Source organism: Heteronotia binoei, chromosome 15, assembly GCF_032191835.1.
Source record: "Heteronotia binoei isolate CCM8104 ecotype False Entrance Well chromosome 15, APGP_CSIRO_Hbin_v1, whole genome shotgun sequence".
NCBI classification, from domain to species: Eukaryota; Metazoa; Chordata; class Lepidosauria; order Squamata; family Gekkonidae; genus Heteronotia; species Heteronotia binoei.
Genome location: NC_083237.1, coordinates 59,184,421 through 59,206,590, shown reverse-complemented (window position 1 = coordinate 59,206,590; position 22,170 = coordinate 59,184,421). Strand labels below are relative to the sequence as shown.

General features: G+C 53.5%; 2 protein-coding genes across 4 annotated transcripts in view; one reads left to right on the top strand and one right to left on the bottom strand.

Annotated features, from left to right (window-relative positions):
• Nucleotides 1-22,170, top strand: part of GRB7 (growth factor receptor bound protein 7) — a 138,470-nt gene that overhangs the window by 19,145 nt on the left and 97,155 nt on the right. Inside the window, exon 1 of one of the 3 annotated variants that reach the window (XM_060256066.1) lies at nt 6,846-6,987. The exons of the other annotated variants lie outside the window; for them this stretch is intronic. The gene's annotated coding sequence lies outside the window, so the exon portion shown is untranslated. Of the gene's footprint in view, nt 1-6,845; nt 6,988-22,170 lie in introns of those variants that run through there. 3 annotated transcript variants of the gene reach the window in all.
• Nucleotides 1-22,170, bottom strand: part of MIEN1 (migration and invasion enhancer 1) — a 101,435-nt gene that overhangs the window by 41,696 nt on the left and 37,569 nt on the right. The gene's annotated exons all lie outside the window — the stretch shown is intronic.

The following is a 22,170-nucleotide window of genomic DNA, read 5'->3' as shown; positions in this document are numbered from 1 at the left end:
GCGTCTTTCCTGTGCCACACACCCCTGATGTTAAGCCGCACTCCCCTGATGTAGCCAATCCTCCAAGAGCTTACAGGGCATCTTTCCTGTGCCATTCTGCTGGCACTAGAGGGCAGTGATGACTCTTATCTCCCCTGCTTTGGAAAACTTCACCTGCTGACTGCTGCATGCCAAAGGTGTGGGCCACACCAGGCCAGCGCATTTCTTTTCTTTTTTTTTCCCTGGCAAATTGCCAGTTCTAGTTGCAGCCGTTGGGTACGACGTCCCCTCTAAGCTGCAGAGTCTCGTGAGCTAAAATTCTACTTTTGTGAGCTACTGGCATTGAAGTTGTGAGCCGCTGCATAAATTATTGCCCTCTGGGGTCATCCTTCCTGAGCTAAGACAAAAAACGTGTGAGCTTGGAGGCTAAAAATCTGTGAGCTGGCTCACGCTAACTCAGCTTAGAGGGGACACTGGCCGGGTGCTGTCTAGTCTTAGGGGTGAGTCGACTGAGGGGTGATATGATCGAGGTTTACAAGATGATGCACGGGATGGAGAAGTTAGAGGAAGAGCACTTTTCTTCCTTTCTCACAATACAAGAACTCGGGGACACCCAAGGAAATTGCTGAGCAGTTGGGTTAGAACAGGTTAAAGGAAGTATTTCTTCACCCAAAGGGTGATTTAACGCGTAGAATTCACTGCCACAGGAGGTGGCAGCAGCTGCAAGCTTCAAGAGGGGATTGGATAAACATCTGGAGCAGAGGTCCATCAGTGGCTATTAGCCACAGTATATTGCTGGAACTCTCTGTCTGGGGCAAGTGATGCTCTGTATTCTTGGTGCTTTTGGGGGGGGGGGCAATAGTGGGAGGGCTTCTAGTGTCCTGGCCCCACTGATGGCACCTGGGGGTTTTTGGCCAGTGTGTGACACAGAGTGTTGGAATGGATGGGCCACTGGCCTGATCCAACATGGCTTCTCTTGTGTTCTTAAGTTCTTAGCGTTGCTTGGCCGTCTAGTTGCCCAGTACATTAATATATGTTCGTATTCTGCCTTCAGTCTTGGGTTGCCAACTCCAGGTTGGGATGTTGCTGGAGATTTGAGGGCTGGAGCCTGGGGAGAGCAGGGTTGGGGGCGGTAAAGACCTCAGAGGGGTATAGTTTGGGTAGGCAGCTCTAGGTTGCAAAATACCTGGAAATCTGGGGGGTGGAGGCTGGGGAGGGTGGAATTTGAGGAAGGGAGGGAGCTCAGCAAGTTATAATGCCCTAGAGCAGGGGTGGACTTTTCTTTGTAATAACTGTGAAGTTGTACTTCTTTATTATGTGTACAAAAGGTTTTTCGGGGGTGTCAAACATGCGGCCTGAGGGCCTGGGCTTCTATCAGACCCCTGAGCAATTGGCTCTTGTCTGCTTCCTTCTCCCTCTCTCTTGCTTCCTTCTGCATCTCAGCTTGCTTTACAAGGCTTGCTCAATTGCACAGAAGTTTCAGAGCAAAACCTCCATTTTCTCCATTGGTTGAGGCTCCTCCCCCTCCTGGTCCCCTGGTGGGTGGGGAGGGAAAGAACTAGAGCTTCCTTTGCCCAGTTCCCTGGATCCCATGGGAGAAATACAAAGAAAGCACCTTTTAAGACCAACAAGTTCTAATGTTTTAAGCATGTTTTATTTTAAGGTTTTTAAAAAAAAAAAAAAAAATCTTTAGTCGTTAGGGTTGTCAAGTCCAATTTAAGAAATATCTGGGGACTTTGGGGGTGAAGCTGGGAGACATTGGGGGTGGAGCCAGGAGACATTAGGGGCGGGGCCAAGATCAAGGCTGTGACAAGCATCATTGAACTCCAAAGGGAGTTCTGGCCATCACATTTAAAGGGACACGTTTTCAATTCCTTCCTCTCATAGGAAGTAATGAAGAATAGGGGCACCTTCTTTTGGGGCTCATAGAATTGGACCCCCTGGTTCAATCGTTTTGAAACTTGGGGGGTATTTTGGGGAGAGGCATTAGATGCCATACTGAACATTTGGTGGCTCTACCTCAAAAAACAGCCCCCCCCCAGAGCCCGAGATACCCGTGGATCAATTCTCTATTATACTCTATGGGATTTGGTCTCCATAGGGAATAATGGAGTGTGCAGCAGGCATCCCCCCCCCCGCTTTCTGACGACCCTGAAGCGGGGGGAGGTCCTCCAAACCGGGGGATCCCCTGCCCCCACCTGGGGATTGGCAACCCTATTAGTCGTGTTTGTCTGTGTCCTCTCTGCTACCTAATCTTAAATAGGTACACACATGGCCCAGTTCGACATGGCCCGGCCCGACAAGGTCTCATTTATATCAGACCCGGTCCCTTATAACAAACGAGTTCGATAGATGATCCCTTTTAAAAGTTTTGCTAAAAGTGTTAGCCAGCCTATCGCAGTGTTCGCTCCTTTGTATTTCCTGTAATATGAACTGTAGTCCCAGGTAACGCTGGGAGAGTTCCTTATCCACCTTTCCGGAATTTTCAGAATCTTAGAGGGCCGTTTTCTTAAAAGGTGAGCCTGAAGGTGGGATACGGCCCCCAAATCTCCAGCAACATCCCAACCTAACATCCCGACTAATAGAGAACTCCTGGAGAATCAGTGCCAAGCGTTTGTGTGTGGGTATGCCTGAGCCAGTTTGATGTAGTGGTTAAGTGTGCGGACTTTTATCTGGGAGAGCCGGGTTTGATTCCCCACTCCTCCACTTGCAGCTGCTGGAAAGGCCTTGGGTCAGCCATAGCTCTGGCAGAAGTTGTCCTTGAAAGGGCAGCTGCTGGGAGAGCCCTCTCCAGCCCCACCCACCTCACAGGGTGTCTGTTGAGGGGGAGGAAGGGAAAGGAGATTGTGAGCCGCTCTGAGACTCTTCGGAATGGAGGGCGGGATATAAATCCAATATCTTCATCTACCTCACAGGGTGACTGTTGAGGGGGAGGAAGGGAAAGGAGTTTGTGAGCCGCTCTAAGACTCTTCGGAGTGGAGGGCGGGATATAAATCCAATATCTTCATCTACCTCACAGGGTGTCTGTTGTCGGGGGGGGGGAAGGGAAAGGAGATTGTGAGCCGCTCTGAGACTCTTCGGAGTGGAGGGCGGGATATAAATCCAATATCTTCATCTACCTCACAGGGTGTCTGTTGTGGGGGAGGAAGGGAAAGGAGATTGTGAGCCGCTCTGAGACTCTTCGGAGTGGAGGGCGGGATATAAATCCAATATCTTCTTCTTCATGAGTGTTATATGGACGCACGCACCCACCCATAGGCAGAGGGCGTTTTCGCACTGACCTTCAAGTGGCGCCACCACCCTCTTCACACCGGAGGATCTGCCCGGATTTCGCACAAGAAGCGCCGGCGCACCCAAAAGAGCCGGCTACTTCCGTCGCGAAACCCGCTCAAACGTTTTCCTGCTTCTTGGCGGTTTCCGTTTGAGCGGGTTTCGCGACGGAAGTAGCCGGCTCTTTTGGGTGCGCCGGCGCTTCTTGTGCGAAATCCGGGCAGATCCTCCGGTGTGAAGAGGGTGGTCGCGCTACTTGAAGGTCAGTGCGAAAACGCCCAGAGAGAAATACGGAGTTATACTAACAGCTGCCACTAGAGGGTATCGGTTGCAGACAAGATATCTGTTTAGGGAGTGGGACGGCTTGTTTGCCAAAAGGTGTCTCCTGGTGGGTCCGCGGTGCCAATCCATTGCTATGGCTGGACCTCACAACTGCAGCCGCAACTGCAGGAGGGACGGTGGCTCAGTGGTAGAGCATCTGCTTGGTAAGCAGAAGGTCCCAGGTTCAATCCCCGGCATCTCCAACTCAAAAGGGTCCAGGCAAGTAGGCGTGAAAAACCTCCAGCTGGAGACCCTGGAGAGCCGCTGTCAGTCTGACTAGACAATACTAACTTTAGGGGAGGGACGGTGGCTCAGGGGTAGAGCATCTGCTTGGTAAGCAGAAAGTCCCAGGTTCAATCCCCGGCATCTCCAACTAAAAAGGGCTCAGGAAAGTAGGTGTGAAAAACCTCAGCTGGAGACCCCGGAGAGCCCCTGTCAGTCTGAGTAGACAAGACTGATTTTAAGGACTGAGGGAATGATTCAGTAGAAGGCAGCTTCGTATGTTCATATACTTCTTGGGGAACTAGTAGTCTTTGCATATGATCGGGGGTGGGGGTGGGGAACCAGCCATACCCCAGGGAGCATTTTATCATTTGCATGCTATCTAGGGATGCCAGCCTCCAGGAATCCCCCAGAATTACAGCTCGTCTCCAGACTACAGAAATCAGTTCCCCTGAAGAAAATGGATGCTTTGGAAGGTGGATTCTGGGGCGTTGCACTTCACTGACATCCTTGCCTTCCCCAGGCTCCATCCCCAAATCTCCAGGAGTCCCCCAACCCGGAGCTGGCAACTGTGCCTCTGATTTCCTGCTGGTAGCCAGGAATGACTGGCAACCCCATGCAAGACTTCCTTTTTACAGTTTTGGAAGTTGATCCCTTGATTTTCCATTCACACTGTGACTCTTTTGGTCTCCGGTAGCCCAATCTCAAAAGATCTCAGAAACTAAGCGGGGTCAGCCCTGGCTAGTATTCGGATGAGCGACCTCCAAGTAATACCAGGCACAAGACCAGAGGTGGAATTCTAGCAGGAGCTCCTTTGCATATTAGACCACACACCCTGATATAGCCAATCCCCCAAGAGCTTACAAGGCTCTTTTTTGTAAGCTCTTGGAGGATTGGCTACATCAGGGGGGTGTGGCCTAACAGCCAAAGGAGCTCCTGCTAGAATTCCACCCCTGCGTATGACACAGAGGCAGGCGATGGCAAAACCACCTTCTGAAATGTCTCTTGGCTTTGAAACAAGTCTAGCTCGCCACCTAGTGGTGCATAACGCTAAAAGAGCTAGAACTTCTGGATGCCGGACAATCTTAGGGTCTCCTGGCTGTTCTACATACACTGCTGTACAGTATTTAATTAATTAGTGGGAAATGACAGGCAGTGTTAGAAATTTTCTCTGGGGCAGTTTAGGACTAGGACAATCGTTGGGCATGCAATACTTTGCTCAGCCAGGACTTGTACTGGGAGATCTTGGGAAGCTATTGTAAAATCAGTCTGGCCTACCTCAAATCCGATTAAAGACTCTTTGGGTGTTCTGGGAGCATGTTCTGTGATTACCAACCTCCAGGTGGTGCCTGGAGATCTCCCATTATTAAAAAATGATCTCCAGACAAGCAAGATCAGTTCCCCTGGAGAACACGGCTGCTTTGGAGGGAGGAGTCTAGGATGTCATACCCAGCTGAAGTCCCTCCCCAAACCCCGCCCTCTTCAGGCTTCACCCCCCCCCCCAAAAAAACTCTCCAGGTGTTTTCCAACCCAGAGAAATCTACCTGAGTACCAGATCCATTTCAAGGCGTTGGTCCTTACCTTTTAGGCCCTTTACGGCCTGGGACCTGCATAACTTCGGGACCGCCTCTCCCCATATGAGCCCCCCCCGGGCACTGCGGTCAGCTACACAGCATCTTCTTATGATCCCTGGGACTAAGGACGCCTGTCTGGCTTCAACAAGAGCCTGGCCCTTTTCAGTCTGGGCCCCTACCTGGTGGAATGAGCTCCCGCTGGAGAGCCGGGCCCTGCGAGACCTATCCAAGTTCCGCAGGGCCTGTAAGACAGAGCTCTTCCACCAGGCTTTTACGTCATCCAACGGGCATCCCTCCAAGAGCTTACAGGGCTCTTAGTACAGGGTCCAGAGATAGAATTCTAGCAGGGGCTCCTTTGCATATTAGGGCACGCCCCCCCTGATGGAGCCAATCCTCCAAGAGCTTACAGGGCTCTTAGTACAGGGTCCAGAGATAGAATTCTAGCAGGGGTTCCTTTACATATTAGGGCACGCCCCCCCTGATGGAGCCAATCCTCCAAGAGCTTACAGGGCTCTTAGTACAGGGTCCAGAGATAGAATTCTAGCAGGGGCTCCTTTGCATATTAGGGCACGCCCCCCCTGATGGAGCCAATCCTCCAAGAGCTTACAGGGCTCTTAGTACAGGGTCCAGAGATAGAATTCTAGCAGGGGCTCCTTTACATATTAGGGCACGCCCCCCCTGATGGAGCCAATCCTCCAAGAGCTTACAGGGCTCTTCTTACAGGGTCCAGAGATAGAATTCTAGCAGGGGCTCCTTTGCATATTAGGGCACGCCCCCCCTGATGGAGCCAATCCCCCAAGAGCTTACAGGGCTCTTAGTACAGGGTCCAGAGATAGAATTCTAGCAGGGGTTCCTTTGCATATTAGGCCCCACCTCTCAGATGTAGCCAGTCCTCCAAGAGCTTACAAAAAAGAGCCTTGTAAACTCTTGGAGGATTGGCTACATCACGGGTGCGTGGCCTAATATGCAAAGGAGCTCCTGCTAGAATTCCACCCCTGAGTTTAGTCATTCCCAGGGAAAACTCCAGCTCGAGGTGGCCGCTTTTGTGGAATTTGTCCCTAGGAAAAGTCACGGTGGAGGCACCAATCAGCCGACCAGCCAGAAATGTGATCTTTTGTTCTTCAACCTTTACTCTCCCCCCCCCCCCGCCCTCAATCTCCACTCTCCAAAATCTGTCAAGTCTGGTTTGAGCTGGCTTGCGAGCCTCACACCAAGTGCCCTTTCCCTCCCAGCTGGCAGAGCGCAAGCCAGAATGTTATCATGCCCTGATTTTTTTTTTTAAATCAAATTAAACATAAAAGTATTTCGAAGGGGTGGGCAGGAGAGAGAGGGAACGCTGAGGAAAGCCAAGCATCCGTCTTGGGAAGGGGAAACGAGGGAAGGGAGCGGAGGGCCTCCGTACACCTGCCGGACAAGCGCCTTCCCCCAGATCCTGCTCTGTTTGTGTATTTGTGCGAGCCAGTGTGTGTGCGTGCGTGTGTGTGTTTTGCCTGGCGCGATGTCAGGAGGAGGAGAAGGCGTGGCCGCTTTGCAAACAGGTAGATAAAGGATTCAAACAAAACAGGATCCCCCAGTTCTGGGAGTCACAGCCTCAGCGGAAGCCCAGATCACCCAGGGCCAGGTAAGCAGATGTGCTCCCTTCGGTCCGGGCTTTGCCTCTCTCTCCTTCCCCTGCAGAAGGTGGTGGTGGTGGGGAGCCGGGAAGAGTCTTGCTGGGTTCCATGGCACTGGCTCCCAGGTGAGCTGAAGGTTGCAGCCCCAAGTTTGCGTGGGCAGCAGGAACTGATTGGCTCTTTCATCTGTGCCCCAGCCTGTTGCCTCTGGAATCCCCCCCCCCCCCTTATCGACATTTTCTCTTTGTGTGTTTCAAAATTGGATTCTCTTTTTCTCTGTTTTTGGTAACTTCTGGCACTGTCGGTTTTGCCCTCTCTTTGCTTTGTTTACCCGTTTTTTTTCAGTTTCAAAACTACCTCACTTTCTCTGTTCCGGGCTGGTTTTTTTTGCTCCCACTCCCCCCCCCCCTTTTTTTTAACTGCTCTTATCTTTCGCCACCGCACCTCGAGTGTTAGACCTTCCTCCCCCTCCGCTTCGTCCTGCTTTCTTCTTTGTGCCCTTAAAACCGCAATAGGAGGTTACGCCTTCTAGTTCAGTTTTAAAATGTAAAAATATTTTTTTTTAGAAAAACCTTAATGGAAGAAACTGTCCCGGGAAACCAAAGCCCGGGGAATCCTCTTTCTAATGCTTCTTACTCTAAATATATACCTATCTACCGTACTCCACGGCACAGAGAGAGAGAGATCTGGAAGTGGGGGATTAGGAAAAAATAACAAGAGATGGCACCCATTTGTTGTTATACAGATGGCACGACTTCCTGATTGGCAACTCCTGTTTAGTGAAGAGCCACTTTGGAAAGGGGACGGTAGCAGGAGCTTCAAGCTTCCCCGCCAGGGAATTCTGGCCGCTTCCATGGATACTCACACAGCTTGATGGGCAGAGGGCCAGATTTGGCCCCGAGGCCGCCAGTCCACAATCTGGAGCTTAACGTAAACATCTCTTATCCCTTGTCTCCGCGCTTGTCCATGTCGTTTTCTGAGTCGGGCTCATCTTGGCGAACGCATAAAACGGATTCGTTTAGCTTTTAAAACTCTTGCGTGGTAGATACTTCCATCCACAGCGGACAGCGGGGCAGCCTTTTGAACGGTGCGCTCGTGGGTGAAACGGGCTTTGGTCACCTAAAAGGCTGGGAGCTGTGGTCACCAGCAGTGTTCCCTCTAAGCTGCAGAGTCTTGTGAGCAAGACGTCTGCTTTGTGAGCTCCTGGCCTTAAAGCGGTGAGCGACTGCATCAATTGGTGTGCGCTGGGGTCATCCTTCCTGAGCTAAGACAAAAAGGTGTGAGCTGGAGGCTTAAAAATCTGTGAGCTAGCTCACACTCAGCTTCGAGGGAACACCGGTCAGCAGTTCTGGGTTGGGAAACTCCTGGGAATTTTGGCAGGTTTGAGGGAAGGATCTCAGCAGAGATGTGACGCTGTAGAGTTCACCCTCTCTAGCTGCCATTTTCTCCAGGGGAGCTGATATCTATAGTCCGGGAGGTCAGTTGTGATTCTGGGTGATCTCCCGGCTCCCCCGGAGGTCAGGAGCCTGGACCTGAGAGGGGTGACGGAGCTCTTTGCGAACAGAAGGTTTTCCCCTCACCCAGGTACCCAGCACAGTTCAGAAACAGGACATGGGAAGGGGGATCGGCTGCAGGGAGCCGGGTGCTCGTTGTTTATCGCAGTGGGTGGTAGCGGGCACGGGCCCAGCTGGCAGGGAATCGCGTAGGGTGTGATCCGTTCCAAAGTTGGCATAACAAATCTGTTGTGGCTCGGGGTGGCCCGCGGATTGCGCCTCGTGACCTGGGAACCCTGCTGCTCTCTCGGCCCGAAGGCCAAAGCCGGTGCGGGAGAGCCAGAGTGGTGTAGTGGTTAGGAGTGTCGGGCTGGTATCTGGAAGGCCCGGGTTCGAATCCTCGTGTACCATGGAACCTCGCAGGGTGACCTCGGACCACTCTCTCTCGCAGCGTCATGTGCCTCACAGGGTTGTTGAGAGGATAAAATGGAGGAGAGGAGAACATTGTCAGCCACTTTGGGTTCCCATCGGGGCTTTTTTTCTGGAGGAAATGCGGTGAAGTGGAGTTTCCGGCTCAACATTAGGAAGAACTTCCTGACCGTTAGAGTGGTTCCTCAGTGGAACAGACTTCCTCAGGAGGTGGTGGGCCTATTTAAAAACCTTCCTTGGAGGTTTTTCAACAGAGGCTAGATGGCCGTCTGACAGCAATGAAGATCCTGTGAATTTAGGGGGAGGTGTTTGTGAGTTTCCTGCATTGTGCAGGGGGTTGGACTAGACGACCTGGGGGGGTCCCTTCCAACTCTATGATTCTAGAACCTCTTTGTGGAAATAAAAGTCTAAAAAAAAAACGTGTTTAAAAGTTCATGAGGGGCACCCCTGCGTTTCTCCTTTGTTTCTCCTTTGTTTCACTCTTTTGAGTCCCAGCACCTCTTTTTCCAGGGGGGGGGGGGGGAAGCCCTGGTCCCCACTGAGAAGAAAGGCGGTGTATAAATAACTAGAGGGCTTTTATTTATTTATTTTATTTACTTTAGATTGATATGCCGCCCACTCCGCAAGTGGACTCTGGACAGTTAACGGTCATGAGAAACAGTTTAAAATACAATTATAAAAGAATAAGAACATAAACAATTTAAATTACATAAAAGGTGCTATAAGAAAAAAATTTATAACAAAGGCTTTTATCAATATCTCAGTTCTTCGTTCCTTTGTTACTCTGTTGACGTTCCTTTGTTGCTCTACTCTATTCCTTTGTTACTCTATTGTTACTCTTTGTTACTCTATTGCTACTCTTTGTTACTCTATTGGCTCTTTTTGAGCAGGAACACAGTTCTGGCTGGCTTGATGTCAGAGGGTGTGGCCTAATATGCAAATGAGTTCCCGCTGGGCTGTTCTTACCCAAAGCCCTGTGTGAAACAATGGTGGTGTCAGGGGGTGTGGCCTAATATGCAGATAAGTTCCCGGTGGGCTTTTTCTATCAAAAATGCCCGGAAGAAATACGTACATAAATAAATCGAACAAAGCTGATGCCAAGCTGGACTACAGATCTGCCACAATTTTAAAAAACCGACGACTTTAAAGCGGCCGCACTGCTAATCCGGCTGGGAAGAGATGCAAGGGGGTGGTATCGCTGTTCCTTAGATATCAGTCTGCCCCCCGATTTGTGGGTCGACCCAAAGAAGAATGAAGAGGGGGAGAAAGAAGGAACTGGGTGCTGTAGACTCTTATTCTACGGATCGTGGCTGGGAGTGGGGGATTTGGGCCCAGGCTTGAACCAGCCGAGAGCAGGCTTGCGAAGGTGTCTCCTTAAAACCCAGGCCCCGGGTGAGAAGCATACCTGGGGAGAGGCCTCGCTTGAACTGGAACCACAACAAAGGGAAGGGAGTGTTATGCATAGAGGGCGCCGGTGTGTGTTTTCCTCCTGTGGCAAACTGCGGCCGCGACAGAGCTCACCGAAACCGTGTGGAAGAAATGAGGGTTGTCCGGTCCCCCCGTAGGGTCGGCCTTGCCGCTAGGCAAACTCGGCAATTTCCTAGGGCGCCAGTCTTGCAGGGGCGCCAAATTGGGGGAAAAAAAACCCCACGTGACTCGGTGGTGTTATCAGTGCAGAAGAGGCGCTGGAAGTTAGCCTTTCGTAGGGTGCCAGGCGGTCGGGCTACTGATGAAGGGGTGGAGGGGCACAAGGCTTCCATCTCCAGGTTGGAAAGCTCTTGGAAACTTGGGGCTGGGGAGGACAGGGATCTTAGTGGGGTACAATGCCGTGCAGTCTGCTCTCCACAGCATCCCTTTTCTCCAGGGGAACTGATCTCTGTAGTCTGGAGACGAGCTGTGTTTTTTTTTGGGGGGGGGGGGGATCCCCAGGTCCTACCAGGAGTCTGGCATCCCCAAGACAAATAGGTCAGTCTCCCTTTCCTCATGCTGTGGACCTAACTTGGGAGGGGCAGGGGGGGGTGTGAATTTCCTATTCACAGGTTGTGTGCTTTAAAAAAGAAATAATCCTTCCTTGGAGGTTTTTCAACAGAGGCTTAGATGGCCATCTGACAACGACGAAGATCCTGTGAATTAGGGGGAGGTTTGTAGAATCTTTCGGGCTCAAGTGCCGTGTTCTACCGGAGAAAGTTTTCCTTCCAGACGTTTCGTTCTCAGCTGCGGAGAACATCCTCAGTGGCGTTGCAGCCGGAGCAGGTGCTCTGACCTTCTTGGCTGCTGTACATTGACTGAGGCCAGGGCTGCTGGAGAACTGCTATTTCTAGGCTGGAGGGGGTGTGGTGAGAGGGCAATTGGTTTGTGAATGTACCCATTGGGTACATTGCCCTCTCACCCCACTAGAAATAGCAACTCTCCAGCAGCCCTGGCCTCACTCAATGCACAGCAGCCAAGAAGGTCAGAGCGCCTGCTCCGGCTGCAACGCCACTGAGGATGTTCTCCGCAGCCAAGAACGAAACGTCTGGAAGGAAAACTTTCTCCAGTAGAACATGGCACTTGAGCCCGAAAGATTCTACAAACCCTAATGATGGTGCCAGCCGTGAAAACCTGAAATCTTTGTTAGGGGGAGGTGTTTGTGGGTTTCCTGCATTGAGCAGGGGTTGGACTAGATGATCCTGGAGGTCCCTTCCAACTCTATGATTCTAACAGTCTGTAATCAGGAGCTCCATTCACAGCTATAAACCCCTCCCCCCACCCATCACAGGCACATCCCCAGGCAAATTGGCAATCCCGTGTGTCTGATCTGAAGTTTTATCAAAAACACCCTGTGATTGAGATTACAGAGCTCTCCTGTCACGGCGAATTTGGTTTTCAGTCTTTCATTAAAATAATAATAATAACAACAACAACAACAAAATTCTGATGGGCTTTTCCCTCTCCCTTAAAACAGGAAAGCTGCTTCGATGGGATGAGTGTGCTTAAAGCGCTTCTCCGCAAAACACACACGCACACATACTTTACATCACTAGACTTAGAACGCTTGTAGTGTTGCCCTAAGAAGAAGAAGAAGATATTGGATTTCTATCCCGCCCTCCACTCCGAAGAGTCTCAGAGCGGCTCACAATCTCCTTTCCCTTCCTCCTGTCACGGCTGGGGCCGGGTCAGGCAAAGTCCAGAGGCAGTCCGAGGTCTGTAGCCAGTAAGCAGGAGGGTCCGAGGCGCCAAATCCGAATCACTGTAGAAGTATCGCAGGTCTGAGGTCCAGAAGCCGAGGTCAGGGAGTCCAGAAGTCCAAAGCCAAAGTCAGGGAGTCAGGAACCAAAGTCAAGCCGGAGTGGATGCTAGAATGTCAGGGAGATGACTAGTTGCTTCCACAAAGCTTCCTCCCAAAGCCCACAGCTATATAGCCCTCTGCTGGCTGTTGCCCATTTGGGCTAATTGCTGGCTCAGGGAGGCAGCCAGGATCCTGTTACCACTCAAGCATCCTTGCTCTTAGAAGGGCCAGAATCCTCTCAGAACTCAGGGCTCAGGGAGCGTCTTGCTTGTGAGCGTGCCGCCCTCCTCCGATCCCTGAGGTCCTGCCGGAGGCGGTCACGCACACGAGCCACCCGAGAGGGCGAGGCAGGGGGGCTGGGATCTTCTCCAGCAGGAGGCAGGGGCACTGGTGCAGGTGGCAGGGGCACAGTTTCCTCATCAGACTCAACTTCCTCTGAAGGGTCCCCAGCACCCATGACACTATCCCCCCCCCCAGGGCCCCCCTCCGTCGAGGGACCTGGAAGGTCGGGGTGGTCGTTGTGGAACTGGTGCACCAAGTCCGGGGCATGAAGATTGTCCTCGGGCTCCCAAGACCGGTCTTCTGGGCCGTATCCCTCCCAGTCCACCAGGTACTGGAGGCCTCCACGATGGTACCGGGAGTCCAGGATCTGGCGCACCTCATATTCTTCCTCGTCATCCACCAACACTGGTGGTGGCGGCGGTGGGGAAGGAGTCCGAGCTGGGTCAGGGGGTGCAGCCGGAACAAGGAGGGAGCGATGAAACACGGGGTGAATGCGGAGGTGGGGTGGCAACTGGAGCCTGAAGGCGACGGGGTTTATTTGTTCAACGACGGGGTAGGGTCCAATGAACCGTGCATCCAGCTTGTGAGACCGACCAGGCCGGCGCAGGTAGCGAGTTGAGAGCCACACCTGATCCCCCGGCTGCACTGGAGGGCCTTCTTGCCTCTTTCGGTCCGCAGCCCGTTTATATGCCTCCTTGGCTTGCTGTAGCTGCTCTCGGAGCAAGTCTTGGCTGGCACGGAGTTCTTGCAGGTAGGCATCGACGGCGGGGACATTCGTGGGTGGTAGGATCGCTGGGAAGAACCGAGGGTGGTACCCGTAGGTTGCAGCAAACGGGGTCATTTGGGTGGATGAATGGACCGCGTTGTTGTATGCAAACTCCGCTAGGGGCAATAGAGTGGTCCAGTCATCCTGCTGGTAACAGGTGTAACAGCGGAGATATTGCTCTAGCGTGGCATTGGTGCGCTCTGTCTGGCCATCTGTCTGTGGGTGGTAGGCCGAGGACAGGTGCACTCGAGTACCCAGGCTGGAATGGAGGGCTTGCCAGAACCGAGAGGAGAACTGAGGGCCCCGATCGGAGATCAGATGGGCTGGGAGTCCATGCAGACGAAAGATGTGTTGCAGGTAAAGCTGGGCCGTCTCCTGAGCTGTGGGGAGTTTCGGGCACGGAACAAAGTGGGCCATCTTGGTAAATAGGTCGACGACCACCCAGATACAAGTCTGACCCTTGGAGCGGGGAAGTTCCGTGATGAAGTCCATCGAGATGGTATCCCAGGGTCCTGAAGATGTGGGCAAGGGCTGCAGCAACCCTGAGGGTTTGGCTGGGATGTCTTTGGCCCGTCGGCAGACGTCACAGGAGCTGACATAGCGGGCAACATCAGCGCGAACTCGTGGCCACCAGAATTCCCTTGTCAGCAAGTGGGTGGTCTTATGCTGTCCAAAGTGCCCGGCGGGTAACGAGTCGTGGGTCAGGCGTAGCACTTCTGCCCGCAAGGGCCCGGGCGGCACATAGAGGCGTTCGCGGTGTAGCAAGAGGCCGCCTCGAGTCGTGAACTCCCCTGTTGGGTCATCTTGGAGAGCCTGGAGGTGTTCCAAGTTCCGGTGATCGGTGAGCACTTGAACAGGGTGGCGAGCCCCTTCGAGGTAATGTCGCCAAACCTCAAACGCCGCCTTGATCGCGAGCAACTCCCTCTCCCAGATGGTATAGTTCCTCTCTGCAGCAGTGAGCTGCCGCGAGTAATAGGCGCAGGGCTGTAGTGGCTGGGACGGCTCCTCGCGCTGGGACAGCACTGCTCCCAGGGCCACGTTGGAGGCATCAGCTTCCACCGTAAAGGGAAGCTGGGGGTCGGGGTATCTCAGGAGCGGCCCGGTGGCAAAGCGAGTCTTCAGGTTGGAGAAGGCGTTATCGGCCTCTGGGGACCAGTAGAAGGGTTCTTTGGGGCGGAGTAGTTGAGTCAGGGGTGTGGTCAGGGATGCGTAGGCCGGGATGAATTGCCGATAGTAGTTGGCAAAACCGAGGAACCGCTGCAGGTCTTTGCGATTCTGAGGAGCCTGCCAGGTCAGGACCGCTTCTACTTTTTTCGGGTCCATGAGGATCCCCTGCGGTGACACGATGTGCCCAAGGAACTCGACGGAGCGCAGGTCGAAGTCGCACTTCTCCAGCTTGGCGTAGAGACCATGGGCTCGTAGGCGCTGCAGGACCTGGCGGACGTGCTCGGCGTGCTGGGCAGGATTGCGGGAGTAAATTAGGATGTCATCCAGGTATATGATCGCGAAGCGGTCGAGCAGGTCCCGGAATATGTCATTCATGAACCTCTGGAAGACAGCGGGGGCATTGGTCAGTCCGAAGGGCATTACCAGGTGCTCGTACTGCCCGTATCGGGTCCCAAACGCGGTCTTCCATTCGTCTCCGGGCCGTATGCGCACCAAATTGTACGCTCCACGGAGGTCCAGCTTGGTGTAGATTTGGGCCCCCTTTAGGCGATCCAAGAGTTCAGGGATCAGTGGTAGAGGGTACCGGTCGCGGATGGTGATCTTGTTCAGGGCCCGGTAGTCATTGCACAGCCGGAGCTCCCCACTTTTCTTCTTCACGAAGAGCACTGGAGCAGATAGGGGAGAGGTTGAGGGTCGGATGAATCCGCGTTTCAGGTTCTTGTCCAGGAAGTCTCGCAGAGCTGCCAACTCCGGCTCCGACATTGGGTACAGACGCCCCACCGGGAGTGGTGCCCCAGGTACCAAATCAATGGCACAGTCGTAGGGCCGGTGAGGGGGAAGCTGATCAGCTCCTGTCTCTTCGAAGACATCAGCAAAGTCCACATACTTCTGAGGGAGCTGAGGACCACCACTCGGGATGCCAGCTGCTAGAGTGGTGGGAGGAGTCAGATGGGGGCATGGGTCTCGGAAGCGTAGTTCCTGCTGGGCCCAGTCCACGATGGGGTTGTGCAGCTTCAGCCAGGAAAGGCCTAGAATCAGCGGGAAGCGAGGCATGCGGGCGACATCAAACCGCAGCTGTTCTTGGTGCTGCTGGACGTGGAAGGTGATGGGACAGGTCTCCTGGGTGACGGGGCCAGAACGGAGGAGGCGCCCGTCAATAGCCTCCACCAGCGACGGAATCCCTTTTGTCTGCACAGGGATCTGGTGCTGCTTCACAAAGGCGGCATCTATAAAACAGTGGGCCGCTCCCGAGTCCAGCATGGCATACACGAACAGCCAGCGTTCGTCAGGCAGACGGAGTTTGACTGGTAGCAGGAATGGCCCTGGGGTATCAGCCCGCTGTTCGGAGGACCCAGCTAGTCGCCCCAGGCTGGGGGGTCCACTTATGCCTGGGGCTGCCCTTTTGGCGGCGGTGGCAGCGAAGGTCCAGGTATCCGATGCTTAGCAGGGCAGCCAGAGGCATAGTGGCCTGCCGTGCCGCAGTAGAGGCACAGATTCTGCGTGCGGCGTCTGGTCTTTTCCTCTGGGGTCAGGCGGGGTCGAGCAGCTCCAAGCTGCATAGGCTCATCCTTGGTGCTGGTACTAGCTGGGGACGGGCGAGGAGCCAGGTAGCACGGCGCAGGGAGCTGGCGCCCTCTGGTCTTGGCTTGGCGGCGACTTTCCAGGCGGCCATCGATGCGGAGGCAGAGGGTGATAAGTTCTTGGAGCGTGGGTGGCTGCTCCACCCTGGCCAGTTCATCCAGGACCTCCTCTGCCAACCCCTCAGTAAACTGGTCCATCTGGGCAGCCTCATTCCACGCCAAGTCCTGGGTCAGGAGCTTGAATTCAGTGGCATATTGAGCCACCGAGGAGTTGCCTTGTTTCAGTGCCCTGATCTTCCGGTTGGCTGTGGCTGCTTGGACTGGGTTTGAGAAAGCAGCAGACAGGTGGGCCTCAAACCCCTGGTAATCAGTCAATAGGGGAGAGGACGCGACCAGTAAGGGTGTGGCCCATTTGGCCGCCTGCCCCTTTAACAGACTGATGACGAAACACACCTTGGTTTTGTCATTGAGGAAGTCCCGTGCTCTCAGTTCAAAGTACAGCCGACACTGTGCTAGGAAGGCAGGAAATTCTTCCACGGCACCCCCAAATCTGTCAGGTGGGGGAACTGGGCACTTGGCTGGAGCACTGGCCGCAGGTTGTTGCTGCAAGTGCACTACTGCCTGTGTTAGCTGCTGTACCTGGGCTTGGAGCGCAGCCAGTAGTTCTGTGGTTTCACTTGCTTCAGCATCCATCCTGTGGAGTGGGTGTTTGTCGGTGGAAGCAATCTGTCACGGCTGGGGCCGGGTCAGGCAAAGTCCAGAGGCAGTCCGAGGTCTGTAGCCAGTAAGCAGGAGGGTCCGAGGCGCCAAATCCGAATCACTGTAGAAGTATCGCAGGTCTGAGGTCCAGAAGCCGAGGTCAGGGAGTCCAGAAGTCCAAAGCCAAAGTCAGGGAGTCAGGAACCAAAGTCAAGCCGGAGTGGATGCTAGAATGTCAGGGAGATGACTAGTTGCTTCCACAAAGCTTCCTCCCAAAGCCCACAGCTATATAGCCCTCTGCTGGCTGTTGCCCGTTTGGGCTAATTGCTGGCTCAGGGAGGCAGCCAGGATCCTGTTACCACTCAAGCATCCTTGCTCTTAGAAGGGCCAGAATCCTCTCAGAACTCAGGGCTCAGGGAGCGTCTTGCTTGTGAGCGTGCCGCCCTCCTCCGATCCCTGAGGTCCTGCCGGAGGCGGTCACGCACACGAGCCACCCGAGAGGGCGAGGCAGGGGGGCTGGGATCTTCTCCAGCAGGAGGCAGGGGCACTGGTGCAGGTGGCAGGGGCACAGTTTCCTCATCAGACTCAACTTCCTCTGAAGGGTCCCCAGCACCCATGACACCTCCCCCACAACAGACACCCTGTGAGGTAGATGAAGATATTGGATTTCTATCCCGCCCTCCACTCCGAAGAGTCTCAGAGCGGCTCACAATCTCCTTTCCCTTCCTCCCCCACAACAGACACCCTGTGAGGTAGATGAAGATATTGGATTTCTATCCCGCCCTCCACTCCGAAGAGTCTCAGAGCGGCTCACAATCTCCTTTCCCTTCCTCCCCCACAACAGACACCCTGTGAGGTAGATGAAGATATTGGATTTATATCCCGCCCTCCACTCCAAAGAGTCTCAGAGCGGCTCACAATCTCCTTTCCCTTCCTCCCCCACAACAGACACCCTGTGAGGTAGATGAAGATATTGGATTTATATCCCACCCTCCACTCCGAAGAGTCTCAGAGCGGCTCACAATCTCCTCTACCTTCCTCCCCCACAACAGACACCCTGTGAGGTAGATGAAGATATTGGATTTCTATCCCGCCCTCCACTCCGAAGAGTCTCAGAGCGGCTCACAATCTCCTTTCCCTTCCTCCCCCACAACAGACACCCTGTGAGGTAGATGAAGATATTGGATTTATATCCCGCCCTCCACTCCGAAGAGTCTCAGAGCACCTCACAATCTCCTCTACCTTCCTCCCCCACAACAGACACCCTGTGAGGTAGATGAAGATATTGGATTTATATCCCGCCCTCCACTCCGAAGAGTCTCAGAGCGCCTCACAATCTCCTCTACCTTCCTCCCCCACAACAGACACCCTGTGAGGTAGATGAAGAGATTGGGTTTATATCCCGCCCTCCACTCCGAAGAGTCTCAGAGCGGCTCACAATCTCCTTTCCCTTCCTCCCCCACAACAGACACCCTGTGAGGTGGGTGGGGCTGGAGAGGGCTCTCACAGCAGCTGCCCTTTCAAGGACAACCTCTGCCATAGCTATGGCTGACCCAAGGCCATTCCAGCAGGTGCAAGTGGAGGAGCGGGGGAATCAAACCCGGTTCTCCCAGATAAGAGAGCTATGGCTGACCCAAGGCCATTCCAGCAGGTACAAGTGGAGGAGTGGGGAATCCAACCCAGTTCTCCCAGATAAGAGTAAGCACACTTAACCACTACACCAAACTGGCTCTCCCTACCCCAAAGTCGGACCCGAACGTTTCAGACTTTTTCCCCTGAAGGTGGACTTCATCATCAGCATCATCAGACCTTAAGGCAGGGGCAGCTGCCGGGGCCTCTGGTGGGCCCCACTGCCTCTGACCCCCCACCCACCCACTCACTTCCTCCGATGCCTGTCTTTTCCTGTGCTCCCAGATGCCCACAGAAAGAGCCTGCGGGCAGTCACAGTGGTGACTCTCCTGCCGGCAACAGCGGCAGCCCTAGATTGTCTGGTACCCTAGGCAACTCTAACCTCTGGCGTGCCCCCCCCACTCTGTGCTGACAACATCGTTGAGTCAATGGGGGCGCCCAGTTCAGCACCCCCAGAAGGCTGGTGCCCTAGGCAGTCGCCTAGTTCGCCTAGTGGCACGTCCAGCCCTGGCTGGCAATGGCCAGTGCCACGATGATGAGGAGGATATTGGATTTATATCCCGCCCTCTACTCCAAAGAGTCTCAGAGCGGCTCACAATCTCCTTTCCCTTCCTCCCCCACAACAGACACCCTGTGAGGTAGATGGAGATATTGGATTTATATCCCGCCCTCCACTCCGAAGAGTCTCAGAGCGGCTCACAATCTCCTTTCCCTTCCTCCCCCACAACAGATACCCTGTGAGGTAGATGAAGATATTGGATTTATATCCCACCCTCCACTCCGAAGAGTCTCAGAGCGGCTCACAATCTCCTTTACCTTCTTCCCCCACAACAGACACCCTGTGAGGTAGATGAAGATATTGGATTTATATCCCGCCCTCCACTCCAAAGAGTCTCAGAGCGGCTCACAATCTCCTTTACCTTCCTCTCCCACAACAGACACCCTGTGAGGTGGGTGGGGCTGGAGAGGACTCTCGCAGCAGCTGCCCTTTCAAGGACAACCTCTGCCAGAGCTGTGGCTGACCCAAGGCCATTCCAGCAGGTGCAAATGAAGGAGTGGGGAATCAAACCCGGTTCTCCCAGATAAGAGAGCTATGGCTGACCCAAGGCCATTCCAGCAGGTGCAAATGAAGGAGTGGGGAATCAAACCCGGTTCTCCCAGATAAGAGCGCTCTGGCTGACCCAAGGCCATTCGAGCAGCTGCAAGTGGAGGAGTGGGGAATCAAACCCGGTTCTCCCAGATAAGAGAGCTCTGGGTGACCCAAGGCCATTCCAGCAGCTGCAAGTGGAGGAGTGGGGACTCAAACCCTGTTCCCTCAGATAAGAGTTCGCGCACTTAACCACTACACCAAACTGTGTGCTATCAGCAAAAGGGCACGTAGGTGATGAAGGCAACTAAGTATGCGTGGTAGCAGGGCTTGCAAGTAGGAGAAAGGGCATGCAAGCATAGGGGTGGAAAGGGGAGCACGGAGCTAGGCCAATAGGGGCCCAGGGCCTTGAAAACCCTTCAACCAGCCCTGTGTGAGAATCAACCAGATATCAACCAAGTAGACTCTCTCTTATGAAAACATAGGTAGAGTTTATTTGTTTTGATACAGGAGTCAACCTTCTAGCCAGAAGGTTGCCAGGAATGAAGTTGGTGGTTACAGACAGCGATAATGTAGTCACTGTCCTGGTGAATGTGGCTTTCCCCCCCTCCCACCTTTTCACACCAAGTTATATATCAACTGGAGACAACACAGTCTGTTCCGGTTCAGTTCGCACCTTCCGAGGCTGTTCACACAGCCCTGTCTGAGGGAGGAGCCATCATTCCAGGTGCCAAGTCCTCGTTTCTGTGACAACTAGATAAGCTATGAATTGCAAGCACTGAATCTAAACCATAACATGCAAGAGCGCCTGAACTGCGAAGCAAAAAGTAATCATTTCCTTCCCCCCATCCCCCACTTTCACAGGCATCGCCAGGGGTCGTTTTGTAGAAAAATAGGTGGTGGAGCTTATCCAGGGATTGTTATGCAGCTGCACCTACTGTTCAATGGACGAGGAGGTGGAACTCTCAGGAGGAGGAGGAACTCTCAGGAGGAGGTGGTGGAACTCTCAGGAGGAGGAGGGGGAACTCTCAGGAGGAGGAGGTGAAACTCTCAGGAGGAGGAGGAGGAACTCTCAGGAGGAGGAGGGGGAACTCAGGAGGAGAAGGGGAACTCTCAGGACGAGGAGGTGGAACTCTCAGGAGGAGGAGGAACTCTCAGGAGGAGGTGTTGGAACTCTCAGGAGGAGGAACTCTCAGGAGGAGGAGGGGGAACTCTCAGAAAGGTTCAGGAGCTGCGTTCCTGTGAGCTCCCACTGAATCTGAGGCCTGGACATCATAATTAGGTAGATGAGATACATCAAACCTTGCAGCAGAGAGAATGGCCCATGGTAGGACACAGTCCTGTGTGGGAGTCGCCCCTCTACATGCAGAACACTCTGGAAGGCTTCACGGGTTTGGAAGCCTCCAATCAAAGTCCAGTTGGCTGTGGTGTCTAAAAAACGGCCCCGGGACAAACAGATATCCGCTCCCGTCCTTGCAAACTGTGCTCCGAATCCCAGTTTGTGAGGAGGAACAAGATACTAGTTTGCCTGAGCATACCTGCGTTGGGACATCATGGCAAATGGGAATTCGATTCATGGGTTCTAAAATAAGGGAGGCTTTAGGCAGGCCCCGCACTTGGGAGAGGGAGAGGGTTGCCGGCCTCCAAGGGGGTGGGGTGGAGATCTCCTGGAATTGCAATGATCTCCAGACTACAAAAGTTGTTCCTTCCTCTCTCCCTCCCTCCATTCCTCCCTCCCTCCCTTCCTTCCTTCCTTTCCCTGGAGAAAATGACTTCTTTGGAAGGTGGACAGCCTGGCATACCCCAACAAGGTCCCTCCCCTCCCTAAACCCCACCCTCCCAGCCTCCACTCTCAAATCTCCAGGTATTTCCGAACCTGGAGTTGGCAGTAGGCACTAGGACAGCATCAGACGTAGTTTGCACCTGTCACAAGCAGAGATTCATTTGCAGTGTCCAAATGCAATTCCAGGATGATGCCGGGAAAGGTGGTAATATGTTTTCAAACGATAGCAATGATCACGTTAGGAAAGTCTCCTGATGTTGAAATAGATCAGTTGCTTGGTGCCTTCAGGCGGTGTCCTCTAGTTTCACTGGCATCATTCCTTACTAGCTCCCAGCCTTCACCCCTCCGGGCTTCTTGTGGCCCAATCTGTAGGAAACCTGGCAACCCCACAAAAGGATCTACCCTCTCACAAATAAATGTTTTTAGCCCTGCTATGGAAAAGAGAGAGATCATAGTTTGGAGTTAAGAAGTGGCTGGTGGGGAACTGTTAAGTGTCCTTCCTTCCTTCCTTCCTTCCTTCCTTCCTTCCTTCCTTCCTTCCTTCCTTCCTTCCTTCCTTCCTTCCTTCCTTCCTTCCTTCCTTCCTTCCTTCCTTCCTTCCTTCCTTCCTTCCTTCCTCCCTCCCTCCCTCCCTCCCTCCCTCCCTCCCTCTTTCTTTCTTTCTTTCTTTCTTTCTTTCTTTCTTTCTTTCTTTCTTTCTTTCTTTCTTTCTTTCTTTCTTTCTTTCTTTCTTTCTTTCTTTCTTTCTTTCTTTCTTTCTTTCTTTCTTTCTCTCTCTCTCTCTCTCTCTCTCTCTCCCTCCCTCCCCTCCCCTCCCTCTTCGCTTCGCTTCGCTTCTCTTCTCTTCTCTTCTCTTCTCTTCTCTTCTCTTCTCTTCTCTTCTCTTCTCTCCTCTCCTCTCCTCTCCTCTCCTCTCCTCTCCTCTCCTCTCCTCTCCTCTCCTCCTCCTCTCCTCTCCTCTCCTCTCCTCTCCTCTCCTCTCCTCTCCTCTCCTCTCTCTTCCTATCT